The sequence below is a fragment of the Ictidomys tridecemlineatus genome, chromosome 7, assembly GCF_052094955.1.
Source record: "Ictidomys tridecemlineatus isolate mIctTri1 chromosome 7, mIctTri1.hap1, whole genome shotgun sequence".
Taxonomy (NCBI): domain Eukaryota; kingdom Metazoa; phylum Chordata; class Mammalia; order Rodentia; family Sciuridae; genus Ictidomys; species Ictidomys tridecemlineatus.
The window spans coordinates 31,035,142-31,055,580 of record NC_135483.1 but is presented as its reverse complement, the minus strand read 5'-3'; the positions used below and the strand labels follow the sequence as shown (position 1 = coordinate 31,055,580).

The 20,439-nt window shown below is 35.7% G+C and overlaps 1 protein-coding gene across 4 annotated transcripts in view; it reads left to right on the top strand.

Annotated features, from left to right (window-relative positions):
* Zfpm2 (zinc finger protein, FOG family member 2) overlaps positions 1 to 20,439 on the top strand; it is a 425,216-nt gene that overhangs the window by 394,620 nt on the left and 10,157 nt on the right. The window lies entirely within an intron of this gene.

The window sequence follows — 20,439 nt, the reverse complement described above, 5'->3', positions numbered from 1 at the left end:
AAATATTCATTCATTGTTGTAAACTAAAAAAAAAAAATATTGCTTTTATGCAAAGAGAATGCCATTGTAGAATTTTAAAAGGCATGGAAATAAAAGGCTCAGGATTGGAGCGATTTAAACAAACTCACTAGAATATAGTAGATGATTAAAATACAATCTATAATTACATTACACTGGTATCAGGTAAGGATAAAAGCCTATAAATACACTGGGGTCAGGGTAAGCATAAAAAATGAAACAGTTATTTGAATAATCTGAGATCAAGTTGCAGTAATTAAAAACGAATGTATTATTCAAATGAAGGAATTAGGTTACAACACTTCTCGTATGAAAATATTATTGTGACAGACTGAAATAAGTTGGAAATGATTTTGATTAAAAAATGGGTAGAAGAATGTAATAACTTTCACTGGGGAAAAATAGACAATCAGGGAATATAAAAAAAAAAAATTTGGCTGCCAGATGAGAGACTAAGTGAAGCTAACTGTTCAAATGCTTTTTGATATCTTAAACTTGTTACAGCTAAGCTTTTCTTGCTTTTTTTATTAAGTGATTTAATTCCCAAAATCATCAAGAGTTCCAATCTATTAAAAAAATAACCTTATTTACCTTTTAACAAACATTTCATGTGTCAAATACTGAGAGAAAACTTATCTTTTTTTTCCCCATATTTTTTTAGTTGTAGGTGGACACATGCCTTTTTATTTTATTTATGTGGTGCTAAGGATTGAACCCAGGATTTCACACATGTGAGACTAGCGTTCTACCACTGAGCCACAGCCTCAGCCACAAAAAACTTAAATCTTAACAAGGGAACAAGCACATATTCTCTCCTTCTCTTTCTCCTCCCCTTAGAGGGGACATTCATTTGTATGGTTATTCAGATTTATAAATTCTGCTTCCATTTTTATTTATGGAAACTGCAAAGTTAAATCCACATGTGTTACCCAAAAAGTAAAATGACCTCCTAGTTACAATAACATTAATAAAACTAGGTCCTGGGAAAGTAGCAACATATATTTAAAATCAGAATGAAATTTTAAACTATTTATGAATAAATGCTTTTCAAAAGTAGGCAGCATGATGTTTTTCCTTAAGTATTTTTGCCACTACTGGAGAAGTTTTGTGACTATAACTACAGAAAACATTTGAACAATATTTTATGTGAATATTTACATCCCTTGTATCATACAATTAATCGGTATAAAAAACTGGCTGACAAATAATAGGTAATGAATACCTACCAGTCACTTTATTAGGGAATAGATTAGACTCCTGCCTATTAGTTCCCACTATTTTAAGCTGGAATATGCATAAACATCACTATAACCACAGAAGCATTTGTTTTAACTTATTTATTCACTGGGGCAACCTTGTTCCTCTTGATTGTAGTAGCATGGTCACCTGCAAATGTACAGTTTGAAAAGTGGTAGGATATCCATGGTGCACATCTGAATGACACTGGTATCATCCAGACTCCCTCTGAAATGGAAAAGGATCGTTTGTCAAAGCGTTACAATCATGAGAGCTTTTTGTCTGTTAAGCTGCAGAAGTGACTATGTATCTGTTAAGTGGGACTCAGCAGAGCCAAGAGCTTCAGAGAGGGCAGATTTGGGTTCTGTTTCCACAATTTAAGATCTCTGCACATTTAGATGGTTCATCTCTCTAAACTTTATTTCAATGAATCACACCACCAAAGTTTTGGGGAGAAAAAAATGAGATATCATAGAAAGCATTAAACATGTTAAACCCGATTACGCAATGGAAGTAATTAACTACAAATCTGTTCAACAATGGTCCCACACCAGAAACTGACTTCTACCACATACACATGTGCATGCGCGCACACACACAAACACACACACACACACACACAAACACACACACACTGACTTGATGACCTTTGGCATGTCACCTAATTCCTTGGAGGTCTTAACAGTTCCTAAAGCCCTTGATGGTTCCTAACACTGATAAATATTTACAATCTTATGGGCAACATTCAATAGAGTAAGATAAAAACATGCCTAGGGATTTTCAAGAAGCCTTGTCTTATTTGGAAGGATGAAAGAAAAAAGCTGAAGTTTTTCTTGCATGTTTAGTTTGCTACCTACCAGGATTTTCATGGCTTCTGTGGGTTTTCGTTTGTTTTATACCATAGTCTCTGAAAAACAGATTCAAGTATAAAGAAAACATGGACATTTATGAGGCGCACAATACTTTTTTTTTTTTTTTTTTTTTTGAGGATTCCTCTTGCATGCCTGTTGAGCTAGATTTAACCACCCAAGCAACTCAAGATAAAAGATCAGGATCTTTTTTGAGTTGATTTCAGCCACTCATTGGGTTTGATTCTCTCTTTGATCCCCACAGGTCCCTACTTGACTTTTCTGGTCCATTTCCTGACCCTAGTATAACTTCTTACTATGGAATTCTTCAAAGATTCAAATAAGTGTTTCTCTCTAGAGCAAAAGTTTTGTCTTTCTGTCCCCTCCTTGATTTCCTCTCTCCTCTCCTTTCCTGTTTTATTTACTTTTATTTTGTTATTTTGGGGATTTGGGGGGCAAGGAGATGTTTTAAGAGGGGATCCATGTTTCTAACTTTGTTGTGATTTTATTTATGTCAGAAGTTTGTAGATCCTTAAAGACTACAATCCTGTAATGAGCCTTGTTCGTGAACTTTTATTTTTATGCCATATCTCCTTTGCCTGTTTTCCCTCTTATCAGTGCTTATAAAACATTACCACAATTTGTCCTTAGCCTGACCCTACCTCTGTTGAAATCCTTTTCAAGCCTTAATTATATCCTGTCTTGACTTTTTCAGTTTCTTCTTCAGCGATCTTCTACTCCCTAATTTTTTGGCTTTACTGAATACTTCAACTAGATCATCCTGGTATTCAGGGCTGCTATGTACATGGAAGAAAATGTCATTACCTCTAGGACATAACTCCTTATTTCACTTCCATTTTAATAGTTGGGTTCTGTACTGACAGATAATCAGTTGTGCCTTCATTACTTTTATCCAAAGTTTACTGAAAGAAGGGTTGATTCTCTTCTGCCTAAAAATTCTACCTTCATTTTCTTTTTCTCTTTTTATTTATATTTTAATTTGTATCTGGTTACAAGTAGAAGAGGCAGCAGTTCGATCTTTTAACTATCCTACATGTAGTACATTTAGAAATGAAAGAGTGAGTCATGAAAATATTAGGAAGAATTATACCAGGTTTTGCAGAATGCTAATGGACCTCTCCCAGCATCTCCTGGGTGCCAATAGCCGTGTTTGCCTCCCGAGTGCTCTGGGGCAGTTTTCCTCAGAGTTGTGGGTTTGTCTGCTCCAAACAACACCATGTATGTATGACAACTGGAGAGCTGAAGCCCAGGTATGGTGCACCACTGTATCAACCAGAGTGTATGTGGTTAAATGAATAAAGGTTATTAAAAAAAAAAAAAAAGGCTTTGGTCTAAAGGAAAATAGTTGAAAAGAGCACAATCTAAAGCCAAGTGGATTTTTGCTCAACAATGTATTTCTACTCTATTTCTAAAGTTTGTTCAACTGATAGGTTATGACTAAGGATCTCTCCATTATTGTGAGTAAACAAGAGATCACTAAGGGATGCACAAACCTGTAACTTCAGCCATGCTTTCCATTGATAACCACAACTTTCAGGACACGTTTTGGTGACTGAGGTGGTAAGTTCTCTTCCATTCTCTTCAATAAAAGCTCGGGTCTCCATATGGAAATGCATGACCAAAATGTAATCATAATGAAGTATTCTAGGCATTTCCTTGCCAAAACAAACATCAAGCCAACAAGGCAGGAGCAAACATACCCCCCACACACACACACACACACACAGTGAGGAAGATACTTAGGAGAATCCCGTCCATCTGGAAAAGGCCCAAAGCAATGCCCATCTCCTGGCCTTTCCTTGAAGCATCCATTTCTAGATCCCTTTTCTATTTCCAGCTTTGTTCCTCCTGCCCTCCTGGTGAGTCCCATGCTCCAGTGTGAAGTGGATTTTCTATCTGGGCATTGGTAAACAAAGAGAAATATGTTGAGATAACTGTCGTAACATGAGGCAAGTCAGTTTTTCTGATGAACTTCTTGATAAACTGTGCTCCTGGGTGTCAAATTCTTCCCTTACTCCTGCTCATCCCTGGATTTTTGTGCCTGACATGCTATGCTTTGCTTGAGAAGGATCTCTTTTAAAGAGGTTCCTCACTCTCTTCTTCTTGGTCTCTCTCTTTCTCTTTTCCATTTAAGACTCAGATCTAAAAGTGACTGATAAAATGTGATATAAAACACGAATCTGTTTTACCCAATCTCTTCACCATAAAATCCTCCTGAGACTGATCTGTGAAACATTGTATTTTTCTTTCCTTTTTTTTTTTCTTCCTTCAAGGGAATGATAACAGCACAGTTTTTCTATAGCCTAAAGACACTAGTCTGATGACATTTATACCTATTTTAGGATAAGGAACACATATTTCATTGTTCATGTTACTGGAAACAATTGGTATGCTCTTAAAATATAGCACTGACCCTTTTGTGCAAATTAATACATCGTAACATTCATCATTCCAAACTGCACAATAAAATGGAACAGAAGGCCGTACAAGTCTTAGAAAAATAGTTTGGCTCTGGTTTGTTCATCACATGAGCAAAAATTTGAGGTTTTGCAGTTCATTCCCTTAAGATCATCCACTCATCTGAATGCCTTGGCAGAGGGCCACCCTGCCTTCCAGACTGCCCTTCCTCACTGGGCTGTGAAGGGCCGACCTTGAAAGTTGGTTTTCAAAGCACGAGGCAGGACTCCCTTTCTCTTTGTGGACTTAGGACGACTTGGAGCCCCATTTCAGTGAAATTATATAATGTGCTATTATGTTGACTGAGTACTTGTTTTTAATTTCCCTCTTCTTCTAATGCTAATATAATTTGTAAGAGAAGCTAATGTTCTTAAATGGTAATAAGACTATATGGTAACTACATTGCACATATTCTAAAAATATATGCATTAAGCAGGCTTTCTAATAATGGTAGGATTTAGCATGATGCTTATGAATGCATAATCCCAATGGGGGTTTTTAGGACCACTTTCCACTCACTGTCTTTGCCTGGAAATTCAACAACTGAAACTATAAAGGTTAAGACGACTGTTGGGCAGGTTTACAACTGGAACTTTGTTCAGGGATTTCCAGTTAATGTATCACAAAGGTTGACATCCTATTGAGACTATGAGCATCTTTGACATATTCAAGGCCAAATTAAAATCTAATGGGAAAAAGCCCTTCGTTCATGGGGTGCTGTGGCACAACTCTGTAATCCTCATGGCTCAGGAGAATGAGGTAGGAGGATCTCCACTTCAAAGCCAGCCTCAGTAGCTTAGTGAGGCCCTAAGACACTTAGAGAGACTCTGTCCCTAAATAATTTTTTTAATAAAAATTCTGGTTAAGCACCCCTAGGTTCAATCCCCAGTTCCCCCCATCTCCCCAAAAAGCCTGGAGTCCATGACAAAATGATAGTGAAATTGGGTAGAGGTTAAGTGTGGAGGGACTTATAGATGCATAGATATAATTCCTTATACTGTTTAATTGTCACTGAAGGGAATGAAATATGGCTAGACAGAGACATCTAATGATGATTTTAAAATAATGGATTTTTAAAGTTTAGAGTAGTAGAGCATTCTTGTAGTTAAAAGAGAAGAAAGCAGTTGGGAAAAGGAGAATAAAAACAGAAAACCTCTTCAGATAGGTTTTGAAGAGTGTTACAATAAAATTACATATATAATAATCTTTACCATTCAAACTTATTGTTTTTTTCCTCCTTAGACAATTCACATTATATTTTTCTTAAAATTCGGGGTTAGTCTGTGTGTCTCAGTAATCAGCATATATCTGCTCAAAGAGTTTATGATGAGAGAGCTTTAAAATATCTATGATGCAGATGATAAATCCATGCTTCATATAATAAAGCAAGGTGCTACAGAGCCAAGATTGTCTTATTTTAAGCAGCAAATGTAGCTCTATTTACTTGATGAGTTTATATTATACTTCAGGAACCCAGGCCTCTGTTCTTTTCCTGTTTCAGGGGGGAAAAGTTACATCTTTATGCTTTGTTATCTTGACACAGGCACGTGAGTTGAATGAAGGGCCATTTAGATGAGCATTAGAGGATAGTCTGTAAATTACCACAAAGTTGTTTAGTCAATTAACATAAATCTTTGGGGATTATAAAGCTTGGTGTAGCAACTTCACATGTAAGGTAGAATAGAATTAAATAAATAAAGCCATAGTTCGTTTCTTCCCGCAGGCCTCATGGAATGCACTGAGCGCCATCTGCTGGTCATGACTTTTAAAACTATTTTCTTCCCCAAATAGAGATTTGGTTTGTGTGTGTGTGTGTGTGTGTGTGTGTGTGTGTGTGTGTAGAGAGAGAGAGAGAGAGAGAGAGAGAGAGAGAGGAGGCACAAGAGAGACACAGAGAGAAAGCTCATGAAGAAAATCAGAGGGTATTCATGTACTATAAGTATTCCTTATATTTTATTATAAACTACATAATAATCATAAAATTTGGTTTTCAAATAATGGATTGAATTTCCATATTTTAGAGTAGATAATCATGAAATTTTTAGATAAAGAAGTAATTATTATTGAAAATTTCTGAATTTTTATACATTATGACATGAAAATATACATTTAGTGCCAATAATTTCTAAATAAAATAACAAATAATCAAAACACTACATCATTATTTCTTTGTGTATGTTTGGAAGCAGCTAAAACACATGGAAGTTGAATCTTAGTCATCTTTACACATAAATGATAAGTTAAATTGTGTTATAGTTCTTTGTTAATTTTCATAAAATACGTTCTAAGTCAATACACTGAATGCTGAGTTGTGTTCCACATCTTTAGTCCCTTAGAAAAATCTTCATGACCAAAGAATATCAAAATCTCCAAACGTAGGGTAAGAAAAAATCAAAATGCTTCTGAAAAGAAATTCCCTTCACTCTGTGGTTTTGATGGTTTTTGTATTATTTAAAATCTATGTCAAAATTTTGTTCTAATATTTGATGCCTTTGAAATTCAAGGAACATAGTCACATGCAATTTTGCCTGCATTTCAGGACCTCCATAACCCATGCAGAAAATTAGACCCATTGCTCCCCATTAACTTTCTTCTCCATAGCAGGCACAATAAGAAACAGGTGCATGCGTGCCATTTTCAATCTCCTATGGAAAGCAATTATTAGTTCTGTTATATTTAACAGTAGATTGTAAAGAAAAATAATTACCTGCAGGAAAGCTCTTATAAAAATGAAATAAAAACACAAACATTAATTTAAAATTATATGTTGTAATAAGAAAACCTGACACAAATTGTCATTCCCCGAATTTGAACCCTAATTACAGGACTTGGCCATTGTTCCCTGTAATCCATAATCAGCCCATCGTCTCCTTTAGTAAAATTACTGAGCTCTTATGGAAGAGACACTTAGAGAGTGTCTATTAAAAAAAGGAATAATGTGAAAGAGGGAAGAGCTGCTGGGTAGCAAAAGAATATATATATATATATATATATATATATATATATATATATATATATATATATATAAAGTACTACATATAGCTTTAAAATTTGAGTCTCAGGCAGTATGTTTAATACCATGTTGTTCAGTTTTATTTTTGAATGAATAACACCTCTTGTGAAGAGACAATTTGGATAAATGTATTTAAAACTTAATAAACTGTATGAAGGCATATGTTGGCTATTCGGAGGTTTCCAGAAAAAGACAATGCATAGCAATTTGCATAGCAATTTGACCTCTTTTCCTAGTTTTGTTCTTCTGTGGATGCATCTGGTCAGCATTGAAGGGCCAGGATTTCTTCCAACAAAGGGAGAATTCCTGACCACTTGCAATGACTGATATTGAAACCTACAGACATGAGGCAGAGCACCTCAGAGCACTTGGGGGAACTAGAAACCAAAGGCATCTCTCTGCAGTGGCAGACTGAAGACTTCGAACTCTGGGGCCTGCCAGCTCCTTGGCACTTGTGCTTCTCAGATCTACCCAGCTCTGCAGGGGCCTGCCAGGCCTCAGCACCCTTGCTTTGGAGCCTACACTTCCCTGGAGAAGTTGAATGAACCTCTCAGAATTAAAAAAAAAAAAAAAATTAAAGCAAAACAAAGAAGTCTAATGAAAATAGACAAGCTGACAAAGGAATAGAGAGGTTCATTTCCAGCCTGGTGCTTGGGGGGTTTTCATCAGGATCCTGCAATGGATTTTTGTACTGAGAAGTGGAAAGAGGAAAGAAAGAAATTAAAAAAGAGCCTCCTATGATGAACTTGTATAATTTATTCCTCTGCAGAGCAGCAGGCACAATGTTTCATTTCCCCCCTCCCCCTTCTTCTTTTCCCCTCCACCTAATTTCTGAGCATTCCCAGGCTAGGCAAGAATGAAAATTAAGCATACCCAACCCAGGAGTCATAATGAAAGTGCAGAATGCACTCAGATTATTCATAAGCTTGCAAGTTGTGTACTTTGGTGGAGATTTTCTCCCTTCTGCTCCTGATTGCTGATGAAGAATGGTATTTTAATAGGCAGATGGTAAAGACAATTACAGTTAGGGGCTCAGCTGGGAGTTACATCAGTTTATTGCAAATTATTAGTTGATAAATGCTTTTGTTTACAAGCAGAGTCTTAAGCAGCTTTGTAATCAGTTTATCAGCAGCAGGCGAATTTTTGACAGCTCGCCTTTAGGGTGCAATGTCACCTCTTGGCTGGTCATTTCAAATCATGATGGTCAGACAGCCAGATAGTCAGATGAGCTACTTTGGTGCACTAGTAAAAGTTCCTGCAAAGGAATGACACAGCACAACCCAGAGGTACGAACCCCAGGAATGCTGAAAAGACTCCAGGGGCAGAACTTTTTCCTGTTGAAACCCTATGATATCATCTATTTGACTATACCTGAGTTTGGATACCCAAATTGCATACTTTCCAACACATTAGTTCAGGTTTTCCAGAAAGTTTGGAATGCCTTTTGACTTATTGTGTAAAAGTTTCTGCCCATGCAGTGTAGTAGAAATCTGGATCTAACCACAATGACACTGTTTACTTTTCTGGAAGAGACTTCATATGCTTCTTAAAAGGGAAAGGAAATTATCTCAATAGGAAACATTTTGTTACAGGAAAAAAGTAAATAAGTACTGTGGAGACCATACAAGCCAGGAGTTGAAAGGATCTAGGGTGATCCATTACAACTTTGAGCCCCAGAACACTCTCTGAGAGAACAGGGTTTACTGAACAGGGTTTAGTGGCTTTACAGGATGCCTTTGATTTTCTTTTCTATATAATGGGTCAACAGGACCTCCTCTGTGTCTCAGAACTAGTTCCTTTAGGTTAAGCAGTTGCTCTATTTCTTTGTTTCTGAGCATGTTGACACCAATATTATCCCTTGAATTTCTGCTACCGTAATAAAGCATATAATATTTGAAATGACAGTTAATTCACAAAATGCTTAATTTGGTTCATTTTCCAAGTACTGAAAGAAGGTGCTGCAAAATAGCACTACCAATATTTACTAGGTTTTTGTTGATGTTGTTGTTTTGTGGTATTGTGGTGAGGACACAGCTTATAACTTGAAGTGTTTGAAAGGATTCTCTTAATCATTCATAAACAATGAGCCATTCATGTTCATTTACTTTTCACCCAACAAAGCAAGTTCTGTGGACTTAGTCAAACCCAAAATATTTAAAGAAATAACTATATATAACAACTACTAAAAATAGTCATTTTTTTCATACCTACTCTCCTCTGATGTTTTATTTCCTAGTATTCAAGAAAATACTACTGAGTTAATAGGGAATAAACTCCTGAAGTCAGAAGGCAGTTTTCATAGATAGAATTAGATATTCCATATCTTGTAAACTATTGACATAGTAGAAAAAGATCTTCAGAAACACGACTTCAGCGGATACATTTCAGGTTATGGAAACTTGTAAAAGCAGTATCATCGTCTCAGAAACATGGTTAAGTATCTCTGTTCATTTATTTTCCTGCTTTCAGTTCTATTGCTGTCTTTCTCAACTAAGATCCTACACCATCAGAATAGAAGAATCAGAATTTAAATTGACCACATCACTTGAAACTATTGTTCGAAGTATGATATGTCAAGAGCTTTGTAATGTTGTGAACAACCAATAAAAAAAAAAAAGAAAATCCAAAAAAAAAAAAATTGACCACATGAGTTAGCAAAGTTTGTAATTTTAAAGTTAGGTTGACATGAGCTTACTTAAAAACATTTGGTAGAAAACCAAAGCATAATTTTTGATCCAACTTCAACATTCAGCACACAATATCCAGTCCCCACTTTTCCAGTTCTTAAGCAATTAAATGTTCTATTGACAGGGGAGGAAAGCTGCCTAGAGAAGAATTAAGAATAAAACATCAGATATAGTAAATTATAAATTTTTTTAACATTAAAAAGCATAGCGTTGTGGGTTTTTTTTTGTTTTTTATAATCAAGTGAATGGAAGATAAATTATGTATTTGACAAGTAGTTCTGACATTTGTCCATCCCTCTTCATCAGAAAATAATAATTTTTACAAAGTTGGTTCTGTCCCCAAATACCAAAGGAAAATGCAGAGTTGCTGGTTTTGAGTTTGATTTTCCCTTCTTCCAGTAACTGCTAGGATATTCCAGAGAAATATGTTGGGATTCCAATATGGGAAAGTTGAAGGCCCCCAAAATGTCCTACATTGCCTATATAGTACAAATGAAAAATGTTAAAGATTATTTAAAAACAGGAAAGACCTTTTCTAAAATGCTTTTGATTTATTGCTGCATATTGTGCAGATCTTTATCAATTATTCTTACTCTGTTTTATTCAAAAACTATTGTAAACTCTGAGTTGGCATGTTGCTGCATACAGAGAAAAAGGCATTAATCAACAGTAAATAAACAAGTGCACAGATCTATCTAACAACTATGAAGTAGTTAATACATTTTTAAGCAATTTTATTATAGAAAGGAGGGTAAAAGAGTAGTGCTTAATTATCTGGACTCCTCTGTGCTGGGCTCTCTTTTGATTGTATTAATGAAGCAGCTGGCCCATTGTTTCCCTTTAATTCCTCTATTGTTTTAAGAATATGTCACAGCTCTTTATTCTTTTATCAGGTGCTGTGCAGGAGGATCCACACAATACCACATATTCCTACTGTATTTGCCAAGGCACAAAGAAACCTCCAAAGCGGTTTTCAAAGAAGGGGCACCCATAATTTATAAGTTCTATTCCTTGCACTACTCCACTGTCAAGAATTTCAACAGTATTGGATTTGAATTCATTATAAAATTTGTATTAAGCAATGTGGCTACATATAGATATATGTCCTGTGTTCGTGTCTAAGCCCCGAGATCTAGGCAATAACACATGCCATGTTGAAATGGGGCAATTGTTTAGCTTTTAGGGACTTATTCTGACCAATTACTTCCCATTTATGAAAAAATTAAATTTCAGAAGAAGGAATTGTGCAATTTTCTAATTATTCAGTAAAGGTGAAATAAGTTAATGACAAAACAAATAATTATTCCCCTTTTCTCTGCCTCTAGACACAGAATGTGTGTGTGTGTGTGTGTGTGTGTGTGTGTGTGTGTGAGAGAGAGAGAGAGAGAGAGAGAGAGAGAGAGAGAGAGAGAGAGAGAGAAAGAAAGAAATGACTTATTTATTCTCCCAGAAATGGCTTTAATTTTACATGAATGTGTCTAATAGGTACCATGTTTTACTCTATAGGTCAACATGTAATCTTTATTAACTAAGTTCTGGTCATCAATTGACCACACTTTTGCATTGTGTGTGAAATAGACCTTTTCGATTAATGTAAAACTATTACTCTACAGTTTAGAAATCAAAATGCTACAGCAACTTATTATATAGCACATGATTTTTTAATGCCAGAGATCTTTAAGACTGCTGTTCAGTTATACATAATTACTTTTTCTCCAAATGTCTATAAAAACCACCAAAAGTACCCAGGAAAAAATAATCTCAAGGTCTGATTCACAAAGACTGGTTTTTTTCACATGCATGGCTCCCCCCCACCTTTGTTTCTTTTTTTCCAGTCAAATGTCTGTATTTTGGAGGCTGTTGCACTTATTTATTTTTCTCCTGGGCTTCCCAGCCTGAAAAAGATAGTGAGACTTTATGACCTAATCTATAGAATAAAAGTTACTAACTTCAACTTTAAATATCCTTAGAAAAACCATTAGAATAAATTATTATCATCTATTTCCTTTTGTATTGTTAGGTGAGAGTGTATGGGTTTGTTTTGTTTTGTTTTTTAGCTTAAAATAAAGTTTCACATTGGTATCCCTATCTGTTTGCTTGAGGCTCCTTATCCTTCTGTATATTGAGGCAGAATAATGCAAAATCTGTGATTTAATTGGTTCAATTTGCTATATATTTTTATGCTAAGCATAGGTCCCTATCTTGATGAGCCCACGTAGTTGTGCTAGAGGTTTACAGCTTCACATTGCTTGCATTTCCTTATTTTTACAAAGCAAGCGTCTATCAATCACACAGATAAATTAGAAAGAAACATGTATAGACATAACACATGGAAAAGATTTTTCAGCGTGCTATGTAATTATTAACCTGATTTTTACCATTGTAAGAAGCCGTGAATTGCAGATAGCATGGACGAAGTTAAATGCTTTTATTCTGGATACATTTTGCTTATACAGAACTCTATAGGTATGGTCGAACAATATAATTGAAGCTTTGTCAGCTCTGTAACCTAGCAACAGATAATACTGTTAGGTTACTGAATTGCTCCTGGTTGACAAGTAGGGAGTATTTTTGTGTTTATCATGTTTGCTAATGATGGGATCCTTTCCAAAAGGCCTGTCTTAATCTTAATTAGAGTTTATCAGCAGAGGTCTGCATGACATTGTGCAGACACTGATTTCATAAATAATAAAAAGTGCAACTGAAAAATTTGGCAGGATGAGGAGATATTTAAGGCCACTGCTTCTAGTAAGAGGAGCATGAATTTCCAACATATAATCGAGTTTGAACTGTGACTTTTTTCTTTATTATCCAAACTTGTAGTACACTTCACTGCAGTTTTGACAGCAATTATGAGAAAAATTTATAAGCTTCCTGTTAAGAACCATATCTGTTTGTACAAGAACCTTGATCATAAACATTACTTAGAACAGCAAGTACATGGTTTTTCAAGAATGTCAAGGTCTTGGTAGTTATTCCTTTTATTGAACTTTGAATGTATTTGTCCTTTATTTGTAAAGGGAGTGGGATGTGGGCATGAAGACTTGGGAGAGCTACTATGTTTGCAGCATAAGAGACAGACAATGGCAGAAGCTTAAAATAACCTCCCCATTTGGTAGAAACAAGGAAAGTATCAGATGACTGCTTCAGTGCTTGATGTCACTGGATAAAGATGTCATGTCCAGGCAGTAGGAATGTGATTTTTTCTCTGGTTTGCGCAATGATATTTCCACAGTTTTTTTTTTTTTGGGGGGGGGTGGATTGGAGGGAAGCTGCCATGTTGTTGGTCATTCTGAATAAGAAGTCACATTCCTTAAACATAATACTGAAATATTAACACTATGAAACCAAATGAAATTCTGAACTGTGCTCAGTTCCTAATAGGCTTCTTCAACGGCGAGGACACTAAGAGTTCTTTGTTTATCCACCTTTCTTCAACCTCTCCCTTGTTATTTCCACATTCTTCAAATGTTAGAGGAAAGGGAATATTCACAGCTCTCTTCAGTGGTCCTCCTCTGAGTTTCAGAGTGGACATCTTCTTTACCGAATTATCTGATCCCTGTGTCAGACCCTTGATCATCAAGAGACTTTATTTTTCCTAGAGTTTCACTCATTCCAGGCCACACAAACTGCACACATTTCCCCCATGCCAGTTATTCTAAACTCTGGAAGTATATTTAGCATCCTGGGGAGCTTCTAGAAAATATTGAACCCACACTTTACTCTCAGAGGTCAATTTTATTGATGAGAGATTGGACCCTGAAATTTGTGTTGATTCAAATCTCTCCAGAGGAATCTACAGTGCTCTCAGATTGCCTGTCAGTGCTCCATGATTATGTAGAATCTTGACTCTTTTTAGTGTCCCAGTTTACCATTTAAATAGGGAATTTGGAAAATGCTGCATTAACATTACTAATATTAACTGAAGGCTAAAGTTTAATAAATGAGTTTCATATATGTGAAGTGCTGAGAACAGTGCCTGGGACATAGTGTTTTCTAAAGTGTTAGGTATTTTAATGAGGCATGAGTCACATCAGAAGATAACCTGGAGTCACGTCCACATCACAGATAGTATAAATATTATTCTCTGGATTATAGCTATGTATTTAATAACTCTATATTATCACTATTTACTCTACCTAATGCAGTTTTACAAACAAACCCCATTCACTATTTCCAAGTAACTGCTCATTCTTCCAACTCTGATCATTGAAATAGGTGCTGTGGAATTAGGTAGTGAACACCAGATGGCGCTGTGGCATAGAGAGCACTAGTTTTTCCTACAGAATCTAGAGCCAAACTGTGTTCAAATCCCATCAAAAGCATTTCCTTCACTTTTTCCAGTTCTCTCTATGTGAACAACTGAACAGCTTACTAACATTTCCAACCTCATGATCCCACATGAGAATGGGAATAAAATACAAGCCACTTCATTGCTCTGGGGAAAAGTCAGTAAGAAAATGTATGCAAAGCCCTTAACAGAGTGCTAGTGTATAGTTCACAGAATCCACTTAATAAATATGTGATTATTACTATTAGTAGCATATTGGTTAGGGGAGCATAAAAATTTGCTCAAAACTGGATGATGATGATTTAGAGGGTTTCTCTAGTTTATGGCTGCCATTTGCTATGGTAAATCAGTTTTCCAATATTCCATAGTAACCTAATAATCAAGAAACTATCCTTTCTTACCAACCAGTCAAGTCCTCTCTCTAATTCACCTTTGCATCAAAATCAAATAAAAGGTCAGTGATTTCAGGGTGCCAGCTGTGCTTCATTATTAGCATCTAATTCCTTAAAACACAATCATCTACTCTTGAATGAATGGCGCTGCATTAAAGCAGTAAGACTTTTTGTCAATTAATCAAATATTATATTGCCATATGTACACCCAGTATCTTCACATAATTCTATTTTTTCATATTAATATGTCATTAATGCAGATTAGAATGTTGAAAATTTGGTCTTTAAGTCTGGTGATATTATGCATGCTTCTGCCTATGAAAGTCACAGAAAACATCCATTTAAATTCTTTCTTGAAAATTGACAGGAACATGTCACAGGCAGAAATTTGAATCAACAAAATAAGTAGAAACTAAATCATTGAAAAAATTTCAGATTGATAAAACTACCTAAAATTAATTCAAATGAAAAGAGTAAATACACCACAATGTGGTCAAACTACACCTTAGCCACAGTTTCATTTCACTGGATACATGACTTTTGACCACTGGTTTGTTAAAGCAGCTTTGCTTGGTGCTATGATTTGGATGTTCTTTGTCCCCCTAAAGGTTTGTGTTTCAGAGGCTTGGTCCTTAGGTTGTTGGTATTGGAAGTGGTGGGACATTTAAGAGGTAGATCTAAAAGTTAGGATTGTGACCTTAAAAGGGATTTTGGGACCCCAGTCTCTTCTTGGCTTCCTGTATGGAGCTTTGACCTCTTCTTTCCACACATGTCCTACCATTTATCATGGAGACCTTGCACACACGTCACAAAGCTGTTTGGATTTCCAGCTTCCAAAACTATGAGCTAGATAACCTCTTTTTTTCTTTTTTAAGTAGGCTGCCTCGATATTTCATTAGAAAATACAAAACAGACTAATACACTTGGAAAAACAGGAAAGGATAAGACCTTCGTTTTGTTTTTCTTCAAATCATCTCATATCAGAAACACCTTATAAAAATCATATTCACATTCTTAACTATAGCTAAAAATTATGCAAATATTCTAGGTTCACTGAAGACATTTTTTAGGGAAAAATAGTACTGAAGTTTGGTAAATTGTGGCAAATACATATAAAGTTTCTTATCTTAACCATTTTTAATAACATTGACATGACCATAGTTGTGAAACCATCACCACCATCCACCTTAAGAACTTTCCAACTGAAACTATAGTCCCATTAAACACTAACTCCTCTTTCCCTCCTCCCTCTGGCCCCTGGCAACCATCACTATTCTCTCTCTATCATTTACAATATCCTACATGCCTCAAGTAAATGGAATTGTACAATTCGTTCTTATGTTATAAGCTTATTTAACTTGATGTAATGTCCTTAATGTTCATCTGCATCATTGCATGTATCAGATTACCTCCTTCTGAAGTCTGAATAATGGACCAATGTATGTATATACCACATTTTCCTATGTAGTTGCCTATAAATGGATCCTGGAACTGATTTCATATTTTAGCTATTGTGAATAATGCTAATATGATATAAACCTGTTGTGTTCAAATATCTCTTTTGATTCTTTTAGGTATAAACCTAGGAATAAAATTGGCTGAATCATAATAATTATATTTTTATTATTTAATAAATCACCATGCTATACAATTTTATATTCCCCTCAATAGGGCACAATTATTCCTATTCCTCTACATCTCCACTAACACTTGTTATTTTCTGTTTTTTGATAATGGTGTAATGTAATGCCTTATAATTTGTTTCCATTGAACATGAGGTCAATTGGTATATGATATCAAAATAGCTAAATGTCAACAGACAGCATTTTTTTTTGGCCCTCTGATTGCTTCTTAATCAAGATGAATACTGCATTCCACACGATTGTGAATCAGAATTGGCAGCTCTACCCCAGCTCTAAAAAAGTAGAGTAAGCTTTCCTCCTCAAACCCATACATGTTGCTAGAAACTAGTTCTATTTGAAATTGTATTTCTATTTTCTATTTCTATTAAACTATTTCTATTTCCAATATCTAGTGGATGCACCCTTGATCTTCTTTTCTGAAGTGAGTTAGATGCTTCCATTGAAGCATGGATACATTTGCTCATTGAATTCATCAATTTGTCTTTTCTGGTGAGATTTCTTTCATCTTGGATTTAGCAAGGAAGTTGGAAATGAGGATAGTAGCTCCAACCAGAACCAAACCAAAAGGATAATAATCAACAAATATAAAACACTTACATGTGGGTGCTCTTCTTTGGCTTTCACATTACTCACTCACTAAACCCTTTAATAATACTATGGGTTGAACATTTTTTATCGTTATTCCTGTTTTCAAGAATGAGAAAACTGATAGGTAGATTTAGTTGGCAACAAATTTGCACCAAGCAATCTGACTTCCTTGCGCATACTTCTTGCAAATGAGGTCAGCAATCCCTCTTAGCAATCACACTTTGAATCAGTCATTGGAATTATAATACTTAGGCTATCTCACCCTATAATGCTCCTTCAAGTTATATATTCTGAATGTATCAACTGAAAAGCTCAACTAAATCATTTCAAAGAGCCAACCCTTGATTTCTTGTAGTGTCATTTGCTTGGATCTCATCTAATCTTTCCAAAAATATGTTCTTTGTATCTTTTAATGAACTTTCCCCCTGCTTGCACACTAAATATCAACATACCCCAATTTCACTTCTTCTTGGTTTACGACACATCAGTGTGAAGAGCATTCACAGTCATTTAGAATGTGTGGATGACTTTCAAAAATTTTTTTTCATCAACCTATATGTCTTCTTTAAGTTCCAACTGCCTTCTAAATACATTAACCCATAAGCATCTTAGGTCTCTCAAACTTTCTAAACAGAATTCAATATTTCCATGTGCACATGGACCTTGGATTTATAAGGACAAAAGTCAAAGTTATGGTTCTACCGTGGACTGCCTTTGCAGCTTTGGGAGTTATTTAATTCTTACAACCTTCTGTTTTCTTAATTCTAACGTGAGGCAGACATCATATATCTCAGAGAATAATTAACATAATTAAAAGGGATGAAGTACTTAAACCACCTCAACTATCAGATCCAAAGACAGTGCTCCTAGTGAATACCACAGTGTGTCGTTGTTGTCTCTATAACACCGATTGTTCATACACCAGCTTACTTCCTCATTAATAGCATCACCACCAGCTTGTTTCCCAGGACAAAAACCTTGGTGTTTTGTCGACAGTTTCCTTTCTCTTGCTCTTCTCAGGAAATCACACTCTTTAACTTGTCTCTTAAACCTGGCTCTTTCCTCCCGCACAATTTACAGTTCTCACAACTGAAAATAGTACAGTAGTCTCCAAATGGCTACCATGTAACTTTTCCTACCCATACAGTTTCTTCTCTCTCTACTGAGAGGAGAAAATAAATTCAGATTGAGCATGTGCTTATTCCTTCAAATAAATGTATATTGTCTCTCCACCTTGAAGCCCATGCAACTGTTCTTCTGTTGCATTCAAAGCCCTCTCATCCTACTCTAAGCTTTTTGTGAGAGGAAACTCTGATTTGTACCAGTTGCCAGTTCCCATGGCAAATGTTACAACCCTCACCATGGCCAACTTCAAGCTATCAGTGTGATGTCAACCAGCAGTCCACATAGTATTCTCCACTCTTGTGGTACAGAACAAGCCGCCTTCTCCTCAGACTCTAAGTTCAAGGTTCATGACCAGAAACAGTCAGGCTTCTCCATAGTTATGTTCTTGCATACATACTCATTTCATGGCCAATAATGAAGCACCTGCTGGTTCCTAACTACACATATTATTTATTCTTCCAGAGCTAATAAAAAGTTTGCTTTGGATGTCTTATCAAATTCCCCCAAGAAGTGTCAATTACTCATTTCCCTCACATTTTCTTTAGCATTAGAGCACGGCCTCATGAATGTGGTGGTGTAATTTATCTGTTTGTGTGTGTGTGTTCTCATTGAGTAGCTGTGTGGGAAGCCACAGAGACCAGCCTGGTACACAGCAGAGAGTTCGTTTCCTTGAATCACTGATGAATGAATGATTTAAAAGACCAAACCCTAAAACAACTGACTTCCTCATCAAGCCTACCTGGTACATTGTTGATCCAATTCTGTTTTTTAAATGATATGTTCCAACTAATCATAAAATTAGAGATAAAGTGGTAAAGATGTTAAAATATGAAACATTATTTGGTACATCTGGGAACTCAGAAATGTATTACAATTGCCAGTTTGTTTAATAATGTAGGAAAAATAATTTTTGTTTGCCTTTCTTTGCACTTAATATTTTCAATCTCATTTTATTTATTTTTTGGTTCAAAATTTAAGCATAAATGTTCTATTGTGCTGTTACATAATTGACTATGATGATAAAGATTACCTACAAGTGGAGTGGGTGCCTTTCTAAAATCCCTGCTTCTCCTGGGTACTGAGCCAAACTGGTCATGATTTTTATGAAAGGGATCCAAAACTTGATTTACCAAGAATGTGGATTTCATTATTGAAACCTAGTGACTCTGAAAGGCCATGCTATAAAGTGAATCTGAATGGTGGTTCTTTGCTTTGCCCTCCCCACCTCCTTATTATACAGACTCTCTTAATAAACTTTAGCTTCCATTTCCCAGAGGAAAGATTAGGTGCAAATGATTCCCTTGCTGCAGCTGTAAGTAGTTTGGATCTGTGTGCACATCAGAGAAGGCATAGCATCTAAAAGCAGAAGATGTCTGAGGGAAAATGGAAATACCACCCTCACGCTTCGATTCTCATTTGATTCCACAGGGAGACAGTTTAACTTCTAATGCTTAAATAAATCAGTGCCAAAATGCATCTGTTTTATGTAACTGTGGTAAACCTGTGTGCTCTCTGACACATTAGTTTCAATTTGAGAAAAAGAAAAAGTTGTTTTCTAGTATTTCAGTTTTGTTTGTGTTTTACTTTGAAATTGTCTCACAGATTGAAGGACTATCATCCTAGTTTTTAAATTATTTTTCACAAACACACACTATTACTGATAGTGTCTTATTTGCTTATTTTTCCATCCTTCCCATCCAGCTTAATCAATGGCTTTAGTTTCTCTAAAGCACCACCCTGGCTCTCCTGTGCAACTCTGCCATGTCATATGCTGCCATTATCTTCCCCACTAGATTTTTACCACAAATTGTTTAACAAGCATGGTAATAGAGGGTGAAAAAAAATGAAGTGCAGTTGAAAAGACAGTTATGCTGAAAGACAAACAGAGCAATATGACTTATCAAAATGGGTACTTTTTTTTTTTGCTTAATGAGTACAATATACAGCCTTCAAATATATACACAAAGGGGGAAAAAAGCTTTATAACATATCAAGTATGCCACATTATTTCAGACATAACCGTATAGGATACATATCTAGGCCTGAGAGTGTAGATAACAAAATATAAGTGCTTTGCCTGTCTAAACATGTTAAATAAATGAGCATCCACTATCGCATTC